This window comes from Humulus lupulus, chromosome 4 (genome assembly GCF_963169125.1).
Source record: "Humulus lupulus chromosome 4, drHumLupu1.1, whole genome shotgun sequence".
NCBI classification, from domain to species: Eukaryota; Viridiplantae; Streptophyta; class Magnoliopsida; order Rosales; family Cannabaceae; genus Humulus; species Humulus lupulus.
The window spans coordinates 228,482,493-228,489,537 of record NC_084796.1 but is presented as its reverse complement, the minus strand read 5'-3'; the positions used below and the strand labels follow the sequence as shown (position 1 = coordinate 228,489,537).

Genomic DNA, 7,045 nt, shown 5'->3' with positions numbered 1-7,045 from the left:
CTTTTGAACCCTTTACCCTCGACATGTCTAAATGACAACTCATCCAACACAATATATTGTGTGAGGGCTACTCTTTAAGCTTAGTTGTTATAAGCTACCACTACTAAGCTTGTTTTCCCATCCTTTCCTCCCTTTATAGGCTCAAAGCTTAAAGTCTTTTGTTTATGCTCATCAATCTTAAATGGACTTAGCTCGCACACTTTCTTAAAATGGTTCCACAAATGACTAGTCCCATGTTTTCTAGTGTCACATAAGAAGTCAGACCCACAATAATTACATATACACTTAGAGGGAGAAGACTCTTCATTAGTATCTGTCGAGGGAGGAAGATCTTCCTTAGTAAAACGGTCCCAAACAGATAACCCCTTTCCCTTTTTTTTTTCCAGGAGGGATGGAAGGTTTACCCCTCTTTATAGCCCTAGTTTTTTTACCCTTATCAGTAAGGTTTTCAGTCTGAGTGAAAGATGGTTGATCATCTATCAGAGGAGTTTCATCTACCCCATCAATATTCATTGCCTAATACAACATATTTAAGAAAAAACTAATCACTAGAGCAGCCCTGCAGCACACAACAAGTCTAATATCCACTACACAAGGTAGCACACAACAAGCCTAATATCCATTACAATAGGGCAGCACATAACAAACCTAATATCTACTATAACAGGGCAGCACACAAGCCTATAATCCACTACAACATGGCAGCACACATTCATAGAAGTCTATATATTATAATCCAATATAAAAAATATAATATATTTACCTCAATCTTCAAAATAGAAGCAATGACTTCAAAGTATATTATAGACTAGTCCGCTTCTGCTCCAATTTGTAAATCTACAAAAATAAGTAGTTGTAAAATTTCAGCATATATGACCAGGACTTTTAGCATTAAACATATGTATATACACATCACATAGGCATATCACAAACTTTGCAAATCAATGAAAGTTTCTTTTATAAAAAAAAATAATAAGGATCATGGTTTCTTAAAAAGGAAAAACAACCTTAAATATAAAACATAATTCAAGATTCAACACACACACACATATGAAGATTTTGACACATTAACATACACCACACACACACAAGACAATAGGATTATACATGGTCACACACACAACATAAACATAGGCAGATTTTGTACTAGAATTTAAATCCATAGTGAATACATTATACATATCCAATATCCATACGTAATTACATATACATACACACACATATACACATATAAACATATTATACAAAGACAAAATGCGAGATTAAAAAAATCAAAAGATAAAGAAACTATTGTTGGTTGGGTGGTTGGGTGCTATGTTACCTCGCCTACGGCTGGGTCCTGCGCCGACGATGTAGAGGGTGGTCTGTGTAATGCCCTGGATAGTCAAGACCGTTACCTTGTGTATTTTAAATAGTGTTAAGCTCTCTAATTGAGTCATTTGGCCATAAACATGTAACTAAACATGATTAACGATTTAGGGTTAAAAAATATTTACGTTCATACATGGGATCCCAAAATAACGTTTATAAAGGTAATTACAACCCAAAAATTACAGCCATCCAACCTAAGTGGAAAAATAGGGTTTGACCCTAGTTTTTCTGAGAAACCCCGGTCGTGGTGGTCGAGCAGCCGCATATGTACACGTTGCCACCGAAGCTTTCCAACTTATGGCTGGTCCAGCTTCTCTTTTCCCTTACCTGCACCACATAGCACCCGTGAGCCAATGCTCAGCAAGAAAACTTAAACATGCTCATAAGCAGTTTATAATACATCATAGGATCATAATAAGCATGTCTAGCAGTAATAACCATACTCATGCATGCATGCTATGCAAATAAGTGACTACACTGTCACATAGGGGCCCGCTACCCTAACTAGATGACTAAAGTCATACCGGGGCCATGCCCTAAGATAAGGGACTAATAAGTCACCTTAGGGACCATTGCCCTATCCTCTGTATAACCAACCTTGGAGCTGTCCCAACGTACCTGGCGCTTAATTTTCCACGACCAATGGGTTGGACAAGCGTATAATGCGCTCCAGATTAGGCCTAACCACAACGACCAGCGCTCAACGTGCTATTGCCACCCTTGACTTATAAGTCAATGCTTTTGACCAGCGCTCAGCGCTATTGCCGTCCTTGACTTATAAGTCAAGCCTTCCTCAATCAGATAATACAATCAGGCATACATTATATAATAATTATCCAGATACAGAGCATTCAGCATGCTTAATTAAACAAGCACATGCATAATTATAATCATGCACATTACAGGGGCCCAAGCCCTAATCAAAGCTATATTTAACAACCAGGCCAAGCCCTAATCACGTACATAACCGTATTGGGTGCAGTTTTCTTACCTTTGGTCCAAGCACCGGATAAAAATGAACGACCCTCGAGCACGATTCGTTCCCAAGCCCTAGCGGTATCCTAGTCACAACCATAGTAAAAGATATTCATCAATATCGAGTAAATAAAGGCTTTCGGATTGAGTCCTAGCCTCTGGGACCTCGAATCCTACTAAATCGGGTAGTAGAATCATTCTCGAGCCCTTAGGTTTGAGTTCCTGTCACTCAAAACTTAACTTGGAAAAAACTACCTATGCGCGTCGCGGCGCCCCCTGTTGGGTCGCAGCGCACCTCAAACCTGAGAGACTCCCCTGCCTCAATCCCAAGGACACGCGCCGCAACTTGACCCTGAGGGTCGCGGTGCACCTACACCAGACAAAACCCCCCTGCGCCCTGGGTTCACACAGGTCGCAACGCGACCCTTCCAACTCAAACTTAATTTGGGTTCCTGTCACTCAAAACTTAACTTGGCAAAAACTACCTATGTGCGTTGCGGCGCCCTCTGTTGGGTCGCAACGCACCTCAAACCCGAGAGACTCCCCTGCCTTAATCCCAAGGACACGGGCCGCAACTTGACCCTGAGGGTCGCGGTGCGCCTACACCAGACAAAACCCCCATGCGCCCTGGGTTCACACAGGTCGCGACGCGACCCTACCAACCCAGTTTTTCCACCTTTTTTCCTCAAAAAATTTCACCAAAAATCCTTTCCAAACAACTCCTAAAATCATAATTTAGTCCCCAAGCCTCATCAACACATTAACACCAACAAAACCCATCCCTAAACTCACTAAAAATCCCACCGAAACTCAAAATCAAACTTGAGCTTCAAGGCTCAAGAACACTATTAAACCAGGGCAGAATGTAAACAAATCAGAGGTTGTAGCCTTACCTCAGCTGTGTAATTCAAGCTTTAAGTTTCTCCTAACCAAATCCCCAGCTTCAAGCGTCAACTTTCCAAGCTAACTCCCTTTAAAAATCAAAACTTCACTGTAGCACCCACATTATTTGGATATAATATAGCCAATAATCACATGATTGCATTGCATTACATATCATACAATATGTATAATTTGAGCATATGCATATTCTTATAAGTGTTTTCATGTATAAGTATAAAAGTTGTGTATGTGATGTCTATATGTATGCTCAATATTATTAACCTTGTGGCATTTGAGTTGTCTTTTATGGGTGTTTGATGTGCTCAAGATATAAGAAAGTAAGAAAAATATGGACAAGGCATGGAATTAAGTGATGAAAGTGAGATATAGAAGGCAAAATAGGTTAAGTAGTGAAAAATAGTACAATGTCGATTACTAGTATTTTGGTGTAAAATTGAGTATTTATGGATTTACCAAATATAATCGAGGTATGATTAAGGTCTCATTGATGATGTAAAAATGGTTTTAGAACCATTAGATTAATTCTTGATGGGAGGTATACATAATCAGTGGTATTGATGCAAAGTCAAAACGAGCTTAGCATAAGTGCGCTACGCTCGATCGGGTAAGCATAACTATTGGGTATGAAGTCATATGGACCTAAGGTTTGGTGTGAGTGTTTTACACATAAGGATAATAGGCCCAGCAGATGATTAAGTCGAAATTATTGAAGTGATAAGGTTTTCATAAGTCAAAAGGTGAAATGATGAGGTGCAAGGTGTCAAATTTTGATACAATAAGGCCAAATCATTGAAAATAAAGAATTTTCATCAACCTTATCACTTTGCACGACCATTACTCTGAAAAACAGAGAGAAAAGAAAACCAAAAACCATTTCTTTTGGTTTGAAGAAATTCTAAGGAGATCCAAGTGAAATCAAAGCCAAAGAAGTGGATTAAGCTTAGTTTTGGTCTTTTTATGGTAAGTTCTTGTACTTGGAAGTTAAACCATGTTTTTGAATTTTTCTGAGAGCTTATATATGGTGTTTTATCCCTTTTAAGATATTTCTTGGTGGTTTCCAAGTGGTTTGAGGTTTAGAAAAGCTAGAAGAGATTGTTTTCGCCGAAAAGTTGCTCGGTAAGTGAAATTTTGTGTTTTATGAGGTTTTTGGGGTTCTTGGAGTACAAATTGATTTTTGGTTATTTTATTGAGTTTATAAGAGAGTATATATGTTTATAAATGTTTGAGTATATGTGGAGACTCATTTAATTTGGGTGATGATCTAGGAGATAAGAATTTTATCAAAATCGGTATATGATAACTTTATGATGAATCATGTTGGTATTTGGGATATATGGTTATGGCAGGTTATTTGATGTTGATTATTGGTTGATTTTGATATTTGAGGATAGCTAAAATTAAGGGGAAACTCTGTCAAAATTTCTCCAAATGTCTAAGATAAATCTAATGCTCGATCTAGGTGGTTTAAGGTATTTTAGGCATGTTTTGGGTATGAAATTTGATATGATGTTTTATGGGTATTTTTTAAATGAGAGTTCAATGTATTACTGCCATCATTATGATGAGAAATCCATGCCATTGTCAGGATAAGCACATCAACACCTAAGACATCACTTGTTACACGGTGAAATATATTTTGGACAAAAGGTAAGTAAAGTACTCATCTGCAACACAAGAATTACATGTTATGTGAAAGTATGCATTATATGAATATTTTGTGAGTAAGTGGTATTAACATACATTGATACTTCATCATAAATCTATATGCATGGCATAATAGTGATATGGTAAATTATTATATGATATAAGACCATGCATGATATTATGATGATTAATTATATGATGCCTTTGCAAGTTTTGTTCAACATAAAAGAAAGTTGTAATAAGAAGTTTATGTTCAGTGCCACTGTTTTGAAAAGGCAAATGAAAGTGTTAATAAGTGTAAACGGAGGCCTATAGTAGGCTTATAGTGGCTGCCCAATAATTTGGGCTAGGTTTTAGTGAACCAATTATATTGTTTGCCATGTTTCCGTTTTTATTTCTCCTCCATATGAGTTATTGTTATATGTATTGACACCACAGTGTGTGGCCGCCTTAACTCTTGAGCCCGACGGGGCAACGATGGAATAAGGTTTTTAATGTGCCCTACTGTGGTGATGGCTAGCCGGAGGAGAACCCATGGGATTTTGTATTATATGTGTAACAAGCCCTACAGGCATTGACCAATTCAAACAGTGTGCACAATATTAAGGGGCCCAAAAATTTAAAAAGAAGTTGTGTATGTCTATTGATATTGGGTAATCATTAGCATTGCATGCATTACTTTGCTTACTGAGCTTTAGGCTCACAGTTGTCTTGTGTTGCAGGTAGAGAAAGAAATGAGTGAATGACATAAGGAGAACTGAAGCATGGTCCTGACCCTGATTTGTACATATGAACATATCGACCTTTTTGTGGGTTATTTCAGTTATCAGTGTGATGTTTGTAATAAAGTGTGAAGTTATGTTTTGAAAAAAAAATGGGTTATTTAATACTTATGTATAATATGTTTGAGACACACTTTATGTTTAATGTAAATAATGTGAAATAAGTTTTCAAGTTTAAAAAAAAAATGTCCAGACTTCCGCAGTAATAAATTATGATATAGTTTTAAAACGTAACACTTCAAATATGGTTTTAACTGAAAATAAATGAGGGTGTTACATTCACCCAAGAGATGAGAGGGAGAGAGAGTAACGAGAGAGAGAGAGATTGTGAGAGCTGAGAGAGAGTGTTTCTATTTTGGTTTCCCCCAGCTTCTGGATTAGCTGAGTGTATCCCCTCCTTAGGCTAGAAATGACCCAATTACCCTCTAGTCAAACTTAGGTCCTTTTGTGCCCTCAAGGGCAAGTGGTCTTTTACCACCACTTTTTTACTAATCTCCAAATTATCTCATAATTTCTCAATTAATTCTAATATCCCAAATACTCATCAAATAATTTTCCCATTACCCGATAATCCCCGGTAATGAACTAAATTACCAAAATACCCCTAGGCTCGCCTTGAGTCGGGTATTTGACCCCATTACGACAAAACTGCTAACTTTCTCCCTAGGATTGCCGCATGCCAAATAACTCAAAAATATACACATAATAATGTGGCTTCAATCAATATACACATATATATAGACAAATATGTCATCAACGGGCCAAAATTACTAAAATGTCATTCTAATAAGAAATGGGCCCGCAAACATGCTTAATACCCCTAAACATGCAAATACAGTCACATTGTAATATAACTCACATAATTCATATAAACATGCATATTATCACATAATAATGCCATTAAATCACTTATTGCCATCCTAGCCTGATTAGTGCTTAAAAATGACATTTTATTAAGCTTAAAGTTTAAATTAAATTAAGTTTTAATTATTATTTCCTTGAATTTATTTTGATATATTTTTTAATGGAAAATATTAATTTTAATTTAATTTATATTTAATTTTCATAAAGTATGTTGCATTTTGACATTAATAAAAGCAAAAGAAAAAAAAGGGGGGAAAGGAAAATAAATTATTAAAGATGACATTTTTAAGGAGTAATTTATTGTCTTTCCCTTAGCAGCCTGAAGCCCAATCCGAAGGAGAAGCCTAGCCCAGCCGCCTGGAGGCCCACCTGACCTGCGCCACTTGGCACGCTCCTACAGTGCCATGTGTCGCGCACCCCACATGGCTACCCGCGAGCGATTCGCGCCCCAACCCGACAACCCGCGCACCCGCTCGCGTTTGACCCGCCTACTGACTTGTTTTTCC

At 37.4% G+C, this 7,045-nt stretch overlaps 1 long non-coding RNA gene across 1 annotated transcript; it reads left to right on the top strand.

Moving 5' to 3' along the window:
- The first annotated feature begins 4,065 nt into the window (after positions 1 to 4,065).
- LOC133829435 (uncharacterized) lies at positions 4,066 to 5,847 on the top strand. The gene is made up of 4 exons (XR_009891776.1): positions 4,066 to 4,209; positions 4,290 to 4,365; positions 4,835 to 4,896; positions 5,616 to 5,847. It is a non-coding gene; the product is annotated as an uncharacterized LOC133829435 (long non-coding RNA).
- Positions 5,848 to 7,045: the final 1,198 nt, after the last annotated feature.